Here is a 21,028-nt window from a genome sequence, read left to right as displayed (position 1 = left end):
CAACACAACCCCCGACTTTCCATTGAAGCCCACAAAATTAGACACTCGGGGAAGACACGCGGAGTGCTCCTAGGAGATCCCAGTCGCTACAGACAAAAGACGGAACCTCCCCACACTCACAATTCCGGATCACGGCCGAGTGTGTGGGGAAGTTTGGGGCCACTTTCCACGCAGTTGTCAGGTGTCACAGGTGTTGCCTTGCAGGGGAATTTCCGCTAATTTCCTCCCCTGTCCAGGTGGAGGCACTGGATTCTACCTGCATTTCCAGCTCAACCCCCGCCATTCCCCGGCATCCCTCACTAGGAGACACTGGAGGATGTCAAGCGGAGGGCTCCTAGGATATCCGAGGCCCTGCAGACAGAAGAGGGAACCTACCCACACTCAGAATTCCGGATCACGTACGAGTGAATGGGGGAGGTTTGGGGCCGCCTCCACGCAGATGCCTGGTGTCACAGTTGTTGCCTGGCAGGGGGAAGTCCGCTAACTACCTCCCCTGTCCAGGGGGAGGCACTAGATGCTACCTGCATTTCCAGCCTAACCCCCGCATTTCCCCGGCAGCCCGCAGTATTAGACACTCGTTGAAAAGACGCGGTTGGTTCCTACGTGATCCCAGGCGCTGCAGACAGAAGACGGAAACTCCCCACTCTCAGAATTCTGGATCACGTACGATTGAGAGGGTGAGGTTTAGGGCCGACCTCCACACATCTGCCAGGTGTCACAGGTGTTGCCTGTCAGGGCGAAGTCCGCTAATTACCTCACCTGTCCAGGGGGAGATACTAGATGCTACCTGCATTTACAACCGAAACCCCTCCATTCCCCGGAAGCCCCCACTAGGACACACTCGAGGAAGAAACGTGAAGGGCTCCTAGGAGATCCCAGGCACTGTAGACTGAATACGGAACCTCCCCACACTCAGAAATCCGGAACACGCCCGAGTGTGTGGGGGAGGTATGGGGCCGCCCTCCATGCAGCTGCCAGGTTTCATAGGTGTTGCATCTCAGGGGGAACTCCTCTAATTATCTCCCCTGTCCAGGGGGAGGCACTAGATGCTACCTGCATTTCCAGCCGATCCCCCGAATTTCCCCTGCAGCCCGCACTAGGAGACACTCGGTGAAGACACGCGGATGGCTCCTAGGAGATCCCAGGCGCTGCAGACAGAAGACGGAAACTCCCCACACTCAGAATTCCGGATCACGTACGAGTGTGTGGGGGAGGATTGGGGCCGCCCTCCGCGAAGCTGTCTGGTGTCACAGGTGTTGCCTGGCAGGCGGAAGTCCGCTAATTACCTCCCCATTCCAGGGGGAGGCACTAGACGCTACCTGCATTTACAGCCGAACCCCCGCCATTCCCCAGAAGCACGCACTAGGAGACAGTCGGTGAAGAAACATCGAGGGCTCCTAGGAGATCACAGGCACTGCAGTCAGAAGACGGAACTTCCCCACACTCAGAATTCCGGATCACGAATGAATGTGTGGGGGAGGTTTTCGGCCGACCTCCACGCAGATGCCTGGTTCAAAGTTGTTGCCTGGCAGGGGGAAGTCCGCTAATTACCTCCCCTGTCCAGGGGGAGGCACTAGATGCTACCTGAATTTCCAGCCCAAACCCCGCATTCCCCGGCAGCTCGCTGTAGGAGACAATCGGGGAAGACAAGCGGAGGGCTCCTAGGAGATCCCAGGCACTGCAGACAGAAGACGGAACATCCCCACACTCAGAATTCCGGAACATGGCCGAGTGTGTGGGTGAGGTTTGGGGCCGGCCTCCACCAAGGTGCCTCGTGTCATAGCTGTTGCCTGGCAGTGGGATTTCGGCTAATTACCTCCCCTGTCCAGGAGAGGCACTAGATGCTACCTGCATTTCCAACACAACCCCCGCATTTCCATTGAAGCCCGCAATAGGAGACACTCGGGGAATACACGTGGATGGCTCCTAGGAGATATCAGGCACTGCAGACATAAGACGGAACCTCCCCACACTCAGAATACCGGATCACGGCCAAGTGTGTGGAGGAGGTTTGGGGCCGCCCTCCACGCAGCTGCATGGTGTCACAGGTGTTGCCCGGCAAGGGGTATTCAGCTAATTACCTCCCCTGTCCAGGGGGAGGCACTAGATTCTACCTGCATTTCCAGCAAATCCCCCGCATTTACCCGGCAACCCGCACTAGGAGACACTCGGGCAATACACGCGGTTGTCTCCTAGGAGATCCCAGGCGCTGCAGAGAGAAGACGGAACCTCCCCACACTCAGAATTCCGGAAAACGGCCGAGTGTGTGGGGGAGGTTAGGGCCGCCCTCCACGCAGCTGCCAGGTGTCACAGGTGTTGCCTGGCAGGGGAAGTCCGCTAATTACCTCCCCTGTTCAGGGGGAGGCGCTAGATGCTACTTGCATTTCCAGCCCAACCCCCGCCTATTCCCGGGACCCCGCACACGGAGACATTCAGTGAAGACACACGGAGGGCTCCTAGGAGATCCCAGACGCTGCAGACTGAAGACAGAACATCCCCACACTCAGAATTCCGGAACACGGCCGAGTGTGTAGGGGATGTGGGGTCGCCCTCCACCCAGCTGCCTCATGTCACAGCTGTAGCCTGGCAGGGGGAATTCCGCTAAATACCTCCCCTGTACAGGGGGAGGCACAAGATGCTACCTACATTTCCAAAACTACCCCCGCTTATCCATTGAACCCCGCACTAGGAGACACTCGGGGAAGACACGCGGAGTGCTCCTAGGAGATATCAGGCGCTGCAGACAGAAGACAGAACCTCCACACACTCAGAATACCGGATCACGGCCGAGTGTGTGGGGGAGGTTACGGGCCGCCCTTCACGTAGCTGCCTGGTGTCACAGGTGTTTCCTGGAAGGGGGGAGTCCGCTAATTACCTCCCCTGTCCAGGGGGAGGCACTAGATGCTACCTGCATTTCCAGCCCAACCCCCGCCTTTCCCCAGCAGCCCGCAATAGGTGACACTCGGGGAAGTCAGGCGGAGGGCTACTAGGAGATCCCAGGCGCTGCAGACATAAGAGGGAACCTACTCAAACTCAGAATTCCGGATCATGTACGAGTGAGTGGGGGAGGTTTGGGGCTGCCCTCGACGCAGCTGCCTGTTGTCACAGTTGTTTCCTGGCAGGGGGAAGACCGCTAATTACCTCCCCTGTCCAGGAAGAGGCACTTGAGGCTACCTGCATTTCCAGCATAACCCCTGCATTTCCCCGGCAGCCCGGACTATCATACACTCGAGGAATACACGCGGAGGTCTCCTAGGTAATCCAAGGCGCTGCAGACATAAGACGGAATCTCCCCACACTCAGAATTCCGAAACACGGCCGAGTTTGTGGGGAAAGTTTGGGGCCAACCTCCACGCAGCTGCCTGGTGTCACAGGTGTTTCTTGGCAGGGGGAATTCCGCTAATTACCTCCCCTGTTCAGGGGGAGGCACTAGATGCTACTTGCTTTTCCAGCCCAACCCCCGCCTATCCCCGGGAGCCCGCACACAGAGACATTCAGGGAAGACACGCGGAGGGCTCCTAGGAGATCCCAGGTGCTGCAGACAGAAGACGGAAACTCCCCACACTCAGAATTCCGGATCACGTACGAGTGTGTGGGGGAGGATTGGGGCCGCCCTCCGCGAAGCTGTCTGGTGTCACAGGTGTTGCCTGGCAGGCGGAAGTCCGCTAATTACCTCCCCATTCCAGGGGGAGGCACTAGATGCTACCTGCATTTCCAGCCGAACCCCCGCCATTCCCCAGAAGCACGCAGTAGGAGACAGTCGGTGAAGAAACATCGAGGGCTCCTAGGAGATCACAGGCACTGCAGTCAGAAGACGGAACTTCCCCACACTCAGAATTCCGGATCACGAATGAGTGTGTGGGGGAGGTTTTCGGCCGACCTCCACGCAGATGCCTGGTTCAAAGTTGTTGCCTGGCAGGGGGAAGTCCGCCAATTACCTCCCCTGTCCAGGGGGAGGCACTGGATGCTATCTGCATTTCCAGCCCAACCCCTGAATTCCCCGGCAGCCCGCACTAGGAGACACTCGGAGAAGACAACGGGAGGGCTCCTAGGAGATCCCAGGCGCTGCAGACAGAAGACGGAACATCCCAACACTCAGAAATCCGGAACACGGCCGAGTGTGTTGGGGAGGATTGTGGCCGCCCTTCCCGCAGCTGCAGGGTGTCACAGGTGTTTCTTCGCAGGGGGAATTCCGCTAATAACCTCCCCTGTACAGGGGGAGGCACTAGATGCTACCTGCATTTCCAGCCCAACCCCCTCATTTCCCATGGAGTCTGCACTAGGAGACACTAGGTGAAGACACGCGGAGGGCTCCTAGGAGATCCCAGGCGCTGCAGACAGAAGACGGAAACTCCCCACACTCAGAATTCCGGATCACGTACGAGTGTGTGGGGGAGGATTGGGGCCGCCCTCCGCGAAGCTGTCTGGTGTCACAGGTGTTGCCTGGCAGGCGGAAGTCCGCTAATTACCTCCCCATTCCAGGGGGAGGCACTAGATGCTACCTGCATTTACAGCCGAACCCCCGCCATTCCCCAGAAGCACGCACTAGGAGACAGTCGGTGAAGAATCATCGAGGGCTCCTAGGAGATCACTGGCACTGCAGTCAGAAGACGGAACTTCCCCACACTCAGAATTCCGGATCACGAATGAGTGTGTGGGGGAGGTTTTCGGCCGACCTCCACGCAGATGCCAGGTTCAAAGTTGTTGCCTGGCAGGGGGAAGTCCGCCAATTACCTCCCCTGTCCAGGGGGAGGCACTAGATGCTACCTGAATTTCCAGCCCAAACCCCGCATTCCCCGGCAGCTCGCTGTAGGAGACAATCGGGGAAGACAAGCGGAGGGCTCCTAGGAGATCCCAGGCACTGCAGACAGAAGACGGAACATCCCGACACTCAGAATTACGGAACATGGCCGAGTGTGTGGGTGAGGTTTGGGGCCGGCCTCCACCAAGGTGCCTCGTGTCATAGCTGTTGCCTGGCAGTGGGATTTCGGCTAATTACCTCCCCTGTCCAGGAGAGGCACTAGATGCTACCTGCATTTCCAACACAACCCCCGCATTTCCATTGAAGCCCGCAATAGGAGACACTCGGGGAATACACGTGGATGGCTCCTAGGAGATATCAGGCACTGCAGACATAAGACGGAACCTCCCCACACTCAGAATACCGGATCACGGCCAAGTGTGTGGAGGAGGTTTGGGGCCGCCCTCCACGCAGCTGCATGGTGTCACAGGTGTTGCCCGGCAAGGGGTATTCAGCTAATTACCTCCCCTGTCCAGGGGGAGGCACTAGATTCTACCTGCATTTCCAGCAAATCCCCCGCATTTACCCGGCAACCCGCACTAGGAGACACTCGGGCAATACACGCGGTTGTCTCCTAGGAGATCCCAGGCGCTGCAGAGAGAAGACGGAACCTCCCCACACTCAGAATTCCGGAAAACGGCCGAGTGTGTGGGGGAGGTTAGGGCCGCCCTCCACGCAGCTGCCAGGTGTCACAGGTGTTGCCTGGCAGGGGAAGTCCGCTAATTACCTCCCCTGTTCAGGGGGAGGCGCTAGATGCTACTTGCATTTCCAGCCCAACCCCCGCCTATTCCCGGGACCCCGCACACGGAGACATTCAGTGAAGACACACGGAGGGCTCCTAGGAGATCCCAGACGCTGCAGACTGAAGACAGAACATCCCCACACTCAGAATTCCGGAACACGGCCGATGGTGTAGGGGATGTGGGGTCGCCCTCGACGCAGCTGCCTGTTGTCACAGTTGTTTCCTGGCAGGGGGAAGACCGCTAATTACCTCCCCTGTCCAGGAAGAGGCACTTGAGGCTACCTGCATTTCCAGCATAACCCCTGTATTTCCCCGGCAGCCCGGACTATCATACACTCGAGGAATACACGCGGAGGTCCCCTAGGTAATCCAAGGCGCTGCAGACATAAGACGGAATCTCCCCACACTCAGAATTCCGAAACACGGCCGAGTTTGTGGGGAAAGTTTGGGGCCAACCTCCACGCAGCTGCCTGGTGTCACAGGTGTTTCTTGGCAGGGGGAATTCCGCTAATTACCTCCCCTGTTCAGGGGGAGGCACTAGATGCTACTTGCTTTTCCAGCCCAACCCCCGCCTATCCCCGGGAGCCCGCACACAGAGACATTCAGGGAAGACACGCGGAGGGCTCCTAGGAGATCCCAGGCGCTGCAGACAGAAGACGGAAACTCCCCACACTCAGAATTCCGGATCACGTACGAGTGTGTGGGGGAGGATTGGGGCCGCCCTCCGCGAAGCTGTCTGGTGTCACAGGTGTTGCCTGGCAGGCGGAAGTCCGCTAATTACCTCCCCATTCCAGGGGGAGGCACTAGATGCTACCTGCATTTCCAGCCGAACCCCCGACATTCCCCAGAAGCACGCAGTAGGAGACAGTCGGTGAAGAAACATCGAGGGCTCCTAGGAGATCACAGGCACTGCAGTCAGAAGACGGAACTTCCCCACACTCAGAATTCCGGATCACGAATGAGTGTGTGGGGGAGGTTTTCGGCCGACCTCCACGCAGATGCCTGGTTCAAAGTTGTTGCCTGGCAGGGGGAAGTCCGCCAATTACCTCCCCTGTCCAGGGGGAGGCACTGGATGCTATCTGCATTTCCAGCCCAACCCCTGAATTCCCCGGCAGCCCGCACTAGGAGACACTCGGAGAAGACAACGGGAGGGCTCCTAGGAGATCCCAGGCGCTGCAGACAGAAGACGGAACATCCCAACACTCAGAAATCCGGAACACGGCCGAGTGTGTTGGGGAGGATTGTGGCCGCCCTTCCCGCAGCTGCAGGGTGTCACAGGTGTTGCATCGCAGGGGGAATTCCGCTAATAACCTCCCCTGTACAGGGGGAGGCACTAGATGCTACCTGAATTTCCAGCCCAACCCCCTCATTTCCCATGGAGTCCGCACTAGGAGACACTCGGGGAAGACACGAAGATGGCTCCTAGGTGATCCCCGGCACTGTAGTCAGAAGACGGAACTTCCCCACACTCAGATATCCGGATCACGTTCGAGTGTGTGGGGGAGGTTTGGGGCCGCCCTCCACGAAACTGTCTGGTGTCACAGGTGTTGCATGGCAGGGGGAATTACGCTAATTACATCCCCTGTCCAGGGGAAGGCACTAGATGCTACCTGCATTTCCAGCCTAACCCCCGCATTTCCCCGGCAGCACGCACAAGTAGATACTCGGGGAAGACAGGCGGAGGGCTCCTAGGAGATCCCAGTCGCTGCAGACAGAAGACGGAACCTCCCCAAACTCAGAATTCTGGAACACAGCCGCGTGTGTGGGGGAGTTTTGGGGCCGCCCTCCACATAGCTGCCTGTTGTCACAGGTGTTGTCTGGCAGGGGAAGTCCGCTAATTACCTCCCATGTCCAGGGGGAGGCACTAGATGCTACTTGCTTTTCCAGCCCAACCCCCGCCTATCCCCGTGATCCCGCACAAGGAGACATTGATTGAAGTCACGCGGAGGGCTCCTTGGGGATCCCAGACGCTGCAGACAGAACACAGAACATCCCCACACTCAGAATTCCGGAACACGGCCGAGTGTGTAGGGGATGTGGGGTCGCCCTCCACCCAGCTGCCTCATGTCACAGCTGTAGCCTGGCAGGGTGAATTCCGCTAAATACCTCCCCTGTCCAGGGGGAGGCACAAGATGCTACCTACATTTCCAAAACTACCCCCGCTTATCCATTGAACCCCGCACTAGGAGACACTCGGGGAAGACACGCGGAGTGCTCCTAGGAGATATCAGGCGCTGCAGACAGAAGAAAGAACCTCCACACACTCAGAATTCCGGATCACGGCCGAGTGTGTGGGGGAGGTTTCGGGCTGCCCTTCACGTAGCTGCCTGGTGTCAGAGTTGTTGCCTGGCAGGGGGAAGTCCGCTAACTACCTCCCCTGTCCAGGGGGAGGCACTAGATGCTACCTGCATTTCCAGCCTAACCCCCGCATTTCCCCGGCATCCCGCAGTATTAGACACTCGTTGAAAACACGCGGTTGGTTCCTACGTGATCCCAGGCGCTGCAGACAGAAGACGGAAACTCCCCACTCTCAGAATTCCGGATCACGTACGATTGAGAGGGTGAGGTTTAGGGCCGACCTCCACACATCTGCCAGGTGTCACAGGTGTTGCCTGTCAGGGCGAAGTCCGCTAATTACCTCACCTGTCCAGGGGGAGATACTAGATGCTACCTGCATTTACAACCGAAACCCCTCCATTCCCCGGAAGCCCGCACTAGGACACACTCGAGGAAGAAACGTGAAGGGCTCCTAGGAGATCCCAGGCACTGTAGACTGAATACGGAACCTCCCCACACTCAGAAATCCGGAACACGCCCGAGTGTGTGGGGGAGGTATGGGGCCGCATCCATGCAGCTGCCAGGTTTCATAGGTGTTGCATCTCAGGGGGAACTCCTCTAATTATCTCCCCTGTCCAGGGGGAGGCACTAGATGCTACCTGCATTTCCAGCCGATCCCCCGAATTTCCCCTGCAGCCCGCACTAGGAGACACTCGGTGAAGACACGCGGAGGGCTCCTAGGAGATCCCAGGCGCTGCAGACAGAAGACGGAAACTCCCCACACTCAGAATTCCGGATCACGTACGAGTGTGTGGGGGAGGATTGGGGCCGCCCTCCGCGAAGCTGTCTGGTGTCACAGGTGTTGCCTGGCAGGCGGAAGTCCGCTAATTACCTCCCCATTCCAGGGGGAGGCACTAGATGCTACCTGCATTTACAACCGAACCATCGCCATTCCCCAGAAGCACGCACTAGGAGACAGTCGGTGAAGAAACATCGAGGACTCCTAGGAGATCACAGGCACTGCAGTCAGAAGACAGAACTTCCCCACACTCAGAATCCGGATCACGAATGTGTGTGTGGGGGAGCTTTTCGGCCGACCTCCACGCAGAGGCGTGGTTCAAAGTTGTTGCCTGGCAGGGGGAAGTCCGCTAACTACCTCCCCTGTCCAGGGGGAGGCACTAGATGCTACCTGCATTTCCAGACTAACTCCCGCATTTCCCCGGCAGACCGCAGTATTAGACACTTGTTGAAAACACGCGGTTGGTTCCTACGTGATCCCAGGCGCTGCAGACAGAAGACGGAAACTCCCCACTCTCAGAATTCCGGATCACGTACGATTGAGAGGGTGAGGTTTAGGGCCGACCTCCACACATCTGCCAGGTGTCACAGGTGTTGCCTGTCAGGGGGAATTACGCTAATTACCTCCCCTGTCCAGTGGAAGGCACTAGATGCTACCTGCATTTGCAGCCATACCCCCGCCTTTCCCCGGCATCCCGCACTAGGAGACACTCGAGGAAGTCAAGCGGAGGGCTCTTAGGAGATCCGAGGCGCTGCAGACAGAAGAGGGAACCTACCCACACTCAGAATTCGGAATCACGTACGAGTGAGAGGGGGAGGTTTGGGGCCGCCCTCCACGCAGCTGCCTGGTGTCACAGTTGTTGCCTGGCAGGGGGAAGTCCGCTAATTTCATCCCATGTCCAGGGGGAGGCACTAGATGCTACTTGCTTTTCCAGCCCAACCCCCGCCTATCCCCGGGAGCCCGCATACGGAGACATTCAGGGAAGACACGCGGAGGGCTCCTAGGAGATCCCAGACGCTGCAGACAGAACACAGAACATCCCCACACTCAGAATTCCGGAACACGGCCGAGTGTGTAGGGGATGTGGGGTCGCCCTCCACCCAGCTGCCTCATGTCACAGCTGTAGCCTGGCAGGGGGAAGTCCGCTAAATACTTCCCCTGTCCAGGGGGAGGCACAAGATGCTACCTACATTTCCAAAACTACCCCCGCTTATCCATTGAACCCCGCACTAGGAGACACTCTGTGAAGACACGTGGGGGGCTCCTAGGAGATCCCAGGCGCTACAGACAGAAGACGGAACCTCCCGACACTCAGAAACTTGGAAAAAGGCCGAGTGGGTTGGGGAGGTTTGGGGCCGCCCTCCATGCAGCTGCCTGGTGTCACAGCTGTTGCCTGGCAGGGGAAATTTGGCTAATTACCTCCCCTGTCCAGGAGGAGGCACTAGATGCTACCTGCATTTCCAACACTACCCCCGACTTTCCATTGAATCCCGCAATAGGAGACACTCGGGGAAGACACGCGGAGGGCTCCTTGGAGATCCCAGTCGCTACAGACAAAAGACGGAACCTCCCCACACTCACAATTCAGGATCACGGCCGAATGTGTGGGGAAGTTTGGGGCCAATTTCCACGCAGTTGTCAGGTGTCACAGGTGTTGCCTTGCAGGGGGAATTCCGCTAATTTCCTCCCCTGTCCAGGTGGAGGCACTAGATGCTACCTGCATTTCCAGCTCAACCCCCGCCTTTCCCCAGCATCCCGCACTAGGAGACACTCGAGGATGTCAAGCGGAGGGCTCCTAGGATATCCGAGGCGCTGCAGACAGAAGAGGGAACCTCCCCACACTCAGAATTCCGGATCACGTACGAGTGAATGGGGGAGGTTTGGGGCCGTCCTCCACGCAGCTGCCTGGTTTCACAGTTGTTGCCTGGCAGGGGGAAGTCCGCTAACTAACTCCCCTGTCCAGGGGGAGGCACTAGATGCTACCTGCATTTCCAGCCTAACCCCCGCATTTCCCCGGCAGCCCGCAGTATTAGACACTCGTTGAAAACACGCGGTTGGTTCCTACGTGATCCCAGGCGCTGCAGACAGAAGATGGAATCTCCCCACTCTCAGAATTCCGGATCACGTACGATTGAGAGGGTGAGGTTTAGGGCCGACTTCCACACATCTGCCAGGTGTCACAGGTGTTGCCTGTCAGGGCGAAGTCCGCTAATTACCTCACCTGTCCAGGGGGAGATACTAGATGCTACCTGCATTTACAACCGAAACCCCTCCATTCCCCGGAAGCCCGCACTAGGACACACTCGAGGAAGAAACGTGAAGGGCTCCAAGGAGATCCCAGGCACTGTAGACTGAATACGGAAACTCCCCACACTCAGAAATCCGGAACACGCCCGAGTGTGTGGGGGAGGTATGGGGCCGCCCTCCATGCAGCTGCCAGGTTTCATAGGTGTTGCATCTCAGGGGGAACTCCTCTAATTATCTCCCCTGTCCAGGGGGAGGCACTAGATGCTACCTGCATTTCCAGCCGATCCCCCGAATTTCCCCTGCAGCCCGCACTAGGAGACACTCGGTGAAGACACGCGGAGGGCTCCTAGGAGATCCCAGGCGCTGCAGACAGAAGACGGAAACTCCCCACACTCAGAATTCCGGATCACGTACGAGTGTGTGGGGGAGGATTGGGGCCGCCCTCCGCGAAGCTGTCTGGTGTCACAGGTGTTGCCTGGCAGGCGGAAGTCCGCTAATAACCTCCCCATTCCAGGGGGAGGCACTAGATGCTACCTGCATTTACAGCCGAACCCCCGCCATTCCCCAGAAGCACGCACTAGGAGACAGTCGGTGAAGAAACATCGAGGGCTCCTAGGAGATCACAGGCACTGCAGTCAGAAGACGGAACTTCCCCACACTCAGAATTCCGGATCACGAATGAGTGTGTGGGGGAGGTTTTCGGCCGACCTCCACGCAGATGCCTGGTTCAAAGTTGTTGCCTGGCAAGGGGAAGTCCGCTAAATACCTCCCCTGTCCAGGGGAAGGCACTGGATGCTATCTGCATTTCCAGCCCAACCCCTGAATTCTCCGGCAGCCCGCACTAGGAGACACTCGGAGAAGACAACGGGAGGGCTCCTAGGAGATCCCAGGCGCTGCAGACAGAAGACGGAACATCCCAACACTCAGAAATCCGGAACACGGCCGAGTGTGTTGGGGAGGATTTTGGCCGCCCTTCCCGCAGCTGCAGGGTGTCACAGGTGTTGCATTGCAGGGGGAATTCCGCTAATAACCTCCCCTGTACAGGGGAGGCACTTGATGCTACCTGAATTTCCAGCCAAACCCCCTCATTTCCCATGGAGCCCGCACTATGAGACACTCGGGGAAGACACGAAGATAGCTCCTAGGTGATCCCCGGCACTGCATTCAGAAGACGGAACTTCCCCACACTCAGATTTCCGGATCACGTACGAGTGTGTGGGGGAGGTTTGGGGCCGCCCTCCACGAAACTGTCTGGTGTCACAGGTGTTGCATGGCAGGGGGAATTACGCTAATTACCTCCCCTGTCCAGGGGAAGGCACTAGATGCTACCTGCATTTCCAGCCTAACCCCCGCATTTCCCCGGCAGCACGCACAAGTAGATACTCGGGGAAGACAGGCGGAGGGCTCCTAGGAGATCCCAGTCGCTGCAGACAGAAGACGGAACCTCCCCAAACTCAGAATTCTGGAACACGGCCGCGTGTGTGAGGGAGTTTTGGGGCCGCCCTCCACTGAGCTGCCTGTTGTCACAGGTGTTGTCTGGCAGGGGAAGTCCGCTAATTACCTCCCCTGTCCAGGGGAAGGCACTAGATGCTACCTGCATTTGCAGCCATACCCCCGCCTTTCGCCGGCATCCCGCACTAGGAGACACTCGAGGAAGTCAAGCGGAGTGCTCTTAGGAGATCCGAGGCGCTGCAGACAGAAGAGGGAACCTACCCAAACTCAGAATTCGGAATCACGTACGAGTGAGAGGGGGAGGTTTGGGGCCGCCCTCCACGCAGCTGCCTGGTGTCACAGTTGTTGCCTGGCAGGGGGAAGTCCGCTAATTTCATCCCATGTCCAGGGGGAGGCACTAGATGCTACTTGCTTTTCCAGCCCAACCCCCGCCTATCCCCGGGAGCCCGCACACGGAGACATTCAGGGAAGACACGCGGAGGGCTCCTAGGAGATCCCAGACGCTGCAGACAGAACACAGAACATCCCCACACTCAGAATTCCGGAACACGGCCGAGTGTGTAGGGGATGTGGGGTCGCCCTCCACCCAGCTGCCTCATGTCACAGCTGTAGCCTGGCAGGGGGAAGTCCGCTAAATACTTCCCCTGTCCAGGGGGAGGCACAAGATGCTACCTACATTTCCAAAACTACCCCCGCTTATCCATTGAACCCCGCACTAGGAGACACTCTGTGAAGACACGTGGGGGGCTCCTAGGAGATCCCAGGCGCTACAGACAGAAGACGGAACCTCCCGACACTCAGAAACTTGGAAAAAGGCCGAGTGGGTTGGGGAGGTTTGGGGCCGCCCTCCATGCAGCTGCCTGGTGTCACAGCTGTTGCCTGGCAGGGGAAATTTGGCTAATTACCTCCCCTGTCCAGGAGGAGGCACTAGATGCTACCTGCATTTCCAACACTACCCCCGACTTTCCATTGAAGCCCGCAATAGGAGACACTCGGGGAAGACACGCGGAGGGCTCCTAGGAGATCCCAGTCGCTACAGACAAAAGACGGAACCTCCCCACACTCACAATTCCGGATCACGGCCGAATGTGTGGGGAAGTTTGGGGCCACTTTCCACGCAGTTGTCAGGTGTCACAGGTGTTGCCTTGCAGGGGGAATTCCGCTAATTTCCTCCCCTGTCCAGGTGGAGGCACTAGATGCTATCTGCATTTCCAGCTCAACCCCCGCCTTTCCCCGGCATCCCGCACTAGGAGACACTCGAGGATGTCAAGCGGAGGGCTCCTAGGATATCCGAGGCGCTGCAGACAGAAGAGGGAACCTCCCCACACTCAGAATTCCGGATCACGTACGAGTGAATGGGGGAGGTTTGGGGCCGCACTCCACGCAGCTGTCTGCTGTCACAGTTGTTGCCTGGCAGGGGGAAGTCCGCTAACTACCTCCCCTGTCCAGGGGGAGGCACTAGATGCTACCTGTATTTCCAGCCTAACCCCCGCATTTCCGCGGCAGCCCGCAGTATTAGACACTCGTTGAAAACACGCGGTTGGTTCCTACGTGATCCCAGGCGCTGCAGACAGAAGACGGAAACTCCCCACTCTCAGAATTCCGGATCACGTACGATTGACAGTGTGAGGTTTAGGGCCGACCTCCACACATCTGCCAGGTGTCACAGGTGTTGCCTGTCAGGGCGAAGTCCGCTAATTACCTCACCTGTCCAAGGGGAGATACTAGATGCTACCTGCATTTACAACCGAAACCCCTCCATTCCCCGGAAGCCCGCACTAGGACACACTCGAGGAAGAAACGTGAAGGGCTCCTAGGAGATCCCAGGCACTGTAGACTGAATACGGAACCTCCCCACACTCAGAAATCCGGAACACGCCCGAGTGTGTGGGGGAGTTATGGGGCCGCCCTCCATGCAGCTGCCAGGTTTCATAGGTGTTGCATCTCAGGGGGAACTCCTCTAATTATCTCCCCTGTCCAGGGGGAGGCACTAGATGCTACCTGCATTTCCAGCCGATCCCCCGAATTTCCCCTGCAGCCCGCACTAGGAGACACTCGGTGAAGACACGCGGAGGGCTCCTAGGAGATCCCAGGCGCTGCAGACAGAAGACGGAAACTCCCCACACTCAGAATTCCGGATCACGTACGAGTGTGTGGGGGAGGATTGGGGCCGCCCTCCGCGAAGCTGTCTGGTGTCACAGGTGTTGCCTGGCAGGCGGAAGTCCGCTAATTACCTCCCCATTCCAGGGGGAGGCACTAGATGCTACCTGCATTTACAGCCGAACCCCCGCCATTCCCCAGAAGCACGCACTAGGAGACAGTCGGTGAAGAAACATCGAGGGCTCCTAGGAGATCACAGGCACTGCAGTCAGAAGACGGAACTTCCCCACACTCAGAATTCCGGATCACGAATGAGTGTGTGGGGGAGGTTTATGGCCGACCTCCACGCAGATGCCTGGTTCAAAGTTGTTGCCTTGCAGGGGGAAGTCCGCTAAATACCTCCCCTGTCCAGGGGGAGGCACTGGATGCTATCTGCATTTCCAGCCCAACCCCTGAATTCCCCGGCAGCCCGCACTAGGAGACACTCGGAGAAGACAACGGGAGGGCTCCTAGGAGATCCCAGGCGCTGCAGACAGAAGACGGAACATCCCAACACTCAGAAATCCGGAACACGGCCGAGTGTGTTGGGGAGGATTGTGGCCGCCCATCCCGCAGCTGCAGGGTGTCACAGGTGTTGCATTGCAGGGGGAATTCCGCTAATAACCTCCCCTGTACAGGGGGAGGCACTTGATGCTACCTGAATTTCCAGCCCAACCCCCTCATTTCCCATGGAGCCCGCACTAGGAGACACTCGGGGAAGACACGAAGATGGCTCCTAGGTGATCCCCGGCACTGCAGTCAGAAGACGGAACTTCCCCACACTCAGATTTCCGGATCACGTACGAGTGTGTGGGGGAGGTTTGGGGCCGCCCTCCACGAAACTGTCTGGTGTCACAGGTGTTGCATGGCAGGGGGAATTACGCTAATTACCTCCCCTGTCCAGGGGAAGGCACTAGATGCTACCTGCATTTCCAGCCTAACCCCCGCATTTCCCCGGCAGCACGCACAAGTAGATACTCGGGGAAGACAGGCGGAGGGCTCCTAGGAGATCCCAGTCGCTGCAGACAGAAGACGGAACCTCCCCAAACTCAGAATTCTGGAACACGGCCGCGTGTGTGGGGGAGTTTTGGGGCCGCCCTCCACAGAGCTGCCTGTTGTCACAGGTGTTGTCTGGCAGGGGAAGTCCGCTAATTACCTCCCCTGTCCAGGGGAAGGCACTAGATGCTACCTGCATTTGCAGCCATACCCCCGCTTTTCCCCGGCATCCCGCACTAGGAGACACTCGAGGAAGTCAAGCGGAGTGCTCTTAGGAGATCCGAGGCGCTGCAGACAGAAGAGGGAACCTACCCACACTCAGAATTCGGAATCACGTACGAGTGAGAGGGGGAGGTTTGGGGCCGCCCTCCACGCAGCTGCCTGGTGTCACAGTTGTTGCCTGGCAGGGGGAAGTCCGCTAATTTCCTCCCATGTCCAGGGGGAGGCACTAGATGCTACTTGCTTTTCCAGCCCAACCCCCGCCTATCCCCGGGAGCCCGCACACGTAGACATTCAGGGAAGACACGCGGAGGGCTCCTAGGAGATCCCAGACGCTGCAGACAGAACACAGAACATCCCCACACTCAGAATTCCGGAACACGGCCGAGTGTGTAGGGGATGTGGGGTCGCTCTCCACCCAGCTGCCTCATGTCACAGCTTTAGCCTGGCAGGGGGAAGTCCGCTAAATACTTCCCCTGTCCAGGGGGAGGCACAAGATGCTACCTACATTTCCAAAACTACCCCCGCTTATCCATTGAACCCCGCACTAGGAGACACTCTGTGAAGACACGTGGGGGGCTCCTAGGAGATCCCAGGCGCTACAGACAGAAGACGGAACCTCCCGACACTCAGAAACTTGGAAAAAGGCCGAGTGGGTTGGGGAGGTTTGGGGCCGCCCTCCATGCAGCTGCCTGGTGTCACAGCTGTTGCCTGGCAGGGGAAATTTGGCTAATTACCTCCCCTGTCCAGGAGGAGGCACTAGATGCTACCTGCATTTCCAACACTACCCCCGAATTTCCATTGAAGCCCGCAATAGGAGACACTCGGGGAAGACACGCGGAGGTCTCCTAGGAGATCCCAGTCGCTACAGAGAAAAGACGGAACCTCCCCACACTCACAATTCCGGATCACGTCCGAATGTGTGGGGAAGTTTGGGGCCACTTTCCACGCAGTTGTCAGGTGTCACAGGTGTTGCCTTGCAGGGGGAATTCCGCTAATTTCCTCCCCTGTCCAGGTGGAGGCACTAGATGCTACCTGCATTTCCAGCTCAACCCCCGCCTTTCACCGGCATCCCGCACTAGGAGACACTCGAGGATGTCAAGCGGAGGGCTCCTAGGATACCCGAGGCGCTGCAGACAGAAGAGGGAACCTCCCCACACTCAGAATTCCGGATCACGTACGAGTGAATGGGGGAGGTTTGGGGCCGCACTCCACGCAGCTGCCTGGTGTCACAGTTGTTGCCAGGCAGGGGGAAGTCCGCTAACTACCTCCCCTGTCCAGGGGGAGGCACTAGATGCTACCTGCATTTCCAGCCTAACCCCCGCATTTCCGCAGCAGCCCGCAGTATTAGACACTCGTTGAAAACACGCGGTTGGTTCCTACGTGATCCCAGGCGCTGCAGACAGAAGACGGAATCTCCCCACTCTCAGAATTCCGGATCACGTACGATTGAGAGGGTGAGGTTTAGGGGCGACCTCCACACATCTGCCAGGTGTCACAGGTGTTGCCTGTCAGGGCGAAGTCCGCTAATTACCTCACCTGTCCAGGGGGAGATACTAGATGCTACCTGCATTTACAACCGAAACCCCTCCATTCCCCGGAAGCCCGCACTAGGACACACTCGAGGAAGAAACGTGAAGGGCTCCAAGGAGATCCCAGGCACTGTAGACTGAATACGGAAACTCCCCACACTCAGAAATCCGGAACAATGCGAGTGTGTGGGGGAGGTATGGGGCCGCCCTCCATGCAGCTGCCAGGTTTCATAGGTGTTGCATCTCAGGGGGAACTCCTCTAATTATCTCCCCTGTCCAGGGGGAGGCACTAGATGCTACCTGCATTTCCAGCCGATCCCCCGAATTTCCCCTGCAGCCCGCACTAGGAGACACTCGGTGAAGACACGCGGAGGGCTCCTAGGAGATCCCAGGCGCTGCAGACAGAAGACGGATCACGTACGAGTGTGTTGGGGAGGATTGGGGCCGCCCTCCGCGAAGATGTCTGGTGTCACAGGTGTTGCCTGGCAGGCGGAAGTCCGCTAATTACCTCCCCATTCCAGGGGGAGGCACTAGATGCTACCTGCATTTACAGCCGAACCCCCGCCATTCCCCTTAAGCACGCACTAGGAGACAGTCGGTGAAGAAACATCGAGGGCTCCTAGGAGATCACAGGCACTGCAGTCAGAAGACGGAACTTCCCCACACTCAGAATTCCGGATCACGAATGAGTGTGTGGGGGAGGTTTATGGCCGACCTCCACGCAGATGCCTGGTTCAAAGTTGTTGCCTTGCAGGGGGAAGTCCGCTAAATACCTCCCCTGTCCAGGGGTAGGCACTGGATGCTATCTGCATTTCCAGCCCAACCCCTGAATTCCCCGGCAGCCCGCACTAGGAGACACTCGGAGAAGACAACGGGAGGGCTCCTAGGAGATCCCAGGCGCTGCAGACAGAAGACGGAACATCCCAACACTCAGAAATCCGGAACACGGCCGAGTGTGTTGGGGAGGATTGTGGCCGCCCTTCCCGCAGCTGCAGGGTGTCACAGGTGTTGCATTGCAGGGGGAATTCCGCTAATAACCTCCCCTGTACAGGGGGAGGCACTTGATGCTACCTGAATTTCCAGCCAAACCCCCTCATTTCCCATGGAGCCCGCACTAGGAGACACTCGGGGAAGACACGAAGATGGCTCCTAGGTGATCCCCGGCACTGCAGTCAGAAGACGGAACTTCCCCACACTCAGATTTCCGGATCACGTACGAGTGTGTGGGGGAGGTTTGGGGCCGCCCTCCACGAAACTGTCTGGTGTCACAGGTGTTGAATGGCAGGGGGAATTACGCTAATTACCTCCCCTGTCCAGGGGAAGGCACTAGATGCTACCTGCATTTCCAGCCTAACCCCCGCATTTCCCCGGCAGCACGCACAAGTAGATACTCGGGGAAGACAGGCGGAGGGCTCCTAGGAGATCCCAGTCGCTGCAGACAGAAGACGGAACCTCCCCAAACTCAGAATTCTGGAACACGGCCGCGTGTGTGGGGGAGTTTTGGGGCCGCCCTCCACAGAGCTGCCTGTTGTCACAGGTGTTGTCTGGCAGGGGAATTCCGCTAATTACCTCCCCTGTCCAGGGGAAGGCACTAGATGCTACCTGCATTTGCAGCCATACCCCCGCCTTTCGCCGGCATCCCGCACTAGGAGACACTCGAGGAAGTCAAGCGGAGTGCTCTTAGGAGATCCGAGGCGCTGCAGACAGAAGAGGGAACCTACCCAAACTCAGAATTCGGAATCACGTACGAGTGAGAGGGGGAGGTTTGGGGCCGCACTCCACGCAGCTGCCTGGTGTCACAGTTGTTGCCTGGCAGGGGGAAGTCCGCTAATTTCCTCCCATGTCCAGGGGGAGGCACTAGATGCTACTTGCTTTTCCAGCCCAACCCCCGCCTATCCCCGGGAGCCCGCACACGGAGACATTCAGGGAAGACACGCGGAGGGCTCCTAGGAGATCCCAGACGCTGCAGACAGAACACAGAACATCCCCACACTCAGAATTCCGGAACACGGCCGAGTGTGTAGGGGATGTGGGGTCGCCCTCCACACAGCTGCCTCATGTCACAGCTGTAGCCTGGCAGGGGGAAGTCCGCTAAATACTTCCCCTGTCCAGGGGGAGGCACAAGATGCTACCTACATTTCCAAAACTACCCCCGCTTATCCATTGAACCCCGCACTAGGAGACACTCTGTGAAGACACGTGGGGGGCTCCTAGGAGATCCCAGGCGCTACAGACAGAAGACGGAACCTCCCGACACTCAGAAACTTGGAAAAAGGCCGAGTGGGTTGGGGAGGTTTGGGGCCGCCCTCCATGCAGCTGCCTGGTGTCACAGCTGTTGCCTGGCAGGGGAAATTTGGCTAATTACCTCCCCTGTCCAGGAGGAGGCACTAGATGCTACCTGCATTTCCAACACTACCCCCGACTTTCCATTGAAGCCCGCAATAGGAGACACTCGGGGAAGACACGCGGAGGGCTCCTAGGAGATCCCAGTCGCTACAGACAAAAGACGGAACCTCCCCACACTCACAATTCCGGATCACGTCCGAATGTGTGGGGAAGTTTGGGGCCACTTTCCACGCAGTTGTCAGGTGTCACAGGTGTTGCCTGGCAGGGGGAATTCCGCTAATTTCCTCCCCTGTCCAGGTGGAGGCACTAGATGCTACCTGCATTTCCAGCTCAACCCCCGACTTTCCCCGGCATCCCGCACTAGGGGACACTCGAGGATGTCAAGCGGAGGGCTCCTAGGATATCCGAGGCGCTGCAGACAGAAGAGGGAACCTCCCCACACTCAGAATTCCGGATCACGTACGAGTGAATGGGGGAGGTTTGGGGCCGCACTCCACGCAGCTGTCTGGTGTCACAGTTGTTGCCTGGCAGGGGGAAGTCCGCTAACTACCTCCCCTGTCCAGGGGGAGGCACTAGATGCTACCTGCATTTCCAGCCTAACCCCCGCATTTCCGCGGCAGCCCGCAGTATTAGACACTCGTTGAAAACACGCGGTTGGTTCCTACGTGATCCCAGGCGCTGCAGACAGAAGACGGAATCTCCCCACTCTCAGAATTCCGGATCACGTATGATTGAGAGTGTGAGGTTTAGGGCCGACCTCCACACATCTGCCAGGTGTCACAGGTGTTGCCTGTCAGGGCGAAGTCCGCTAATTACCTCACCTGTCCAAGGGGAGATACTAGATGCTACCTGCATTTACAACAGAAACCCCTCCATTCCCCGGAAGCCCGCACTAGGACACACTCGAGGAAGAAACGTGAAGGGCTCCTAGGAGATCCCAGGCACTGTAGACTGAATACGGAACCTCCCCACACTCAGAAATCCGGAACACGCCCGAGTGTGTGGGGGAGGTATGGGGCCGCCCTCCATGCAGCTGCCAGGTTTCATAGGTGTTGCATCTCAGGGGGAACTCCTCTAATTATCTCCCCTGTCCAGGGGGAGGCACTAGATGCTACCTGCATTTCCAGCCGATCCCCCGAATTTCCCCTGCAGCCCGCACTAGGAGACACTCGGTGAAGACACGCGGAGGGCTCCTAGGAGATCCCAGGCGCTGCAGACAGAAGACGGAAACTCCCCACACTCAGAATTCCGGATCACGTACGAGTGTCTGGGGGAGGATTGGGGCCGCCATCCGCGAAGCTGTCTGGTGTCACAGGTGTTGCCTGGCAGGCGGAAGTCTGCTAATTACCTCCCCATTCCAGGGGGAGGCACTAGATGCTACCTGCATTTACAGCCGAACCCCCGCCATTCCCAAGAAGCACGCACTAGGAGACAGTCGGTGAAGAAACATCGAGGGCTCCTAGGAGATCACAGGCACT

The sequence above is a fragment of the Camelus bactrianus genome, chromosome 26 (assembly GCF_048773025.1).
Source record: "Camelus bactrianus isolate YW-2024 breed Bactrian camel chromosome 26, ASM4877302v1, whole genome shotgun sequence".
Lineage (NCBI taxonomy): Eukaryota > Metazoa > Chordata > Mammalia > Artiodactyla > Camelidae > Camelus > Camelus bactrianus.
Note: the sequence above shows the minus strand (reverse complement) of the source record.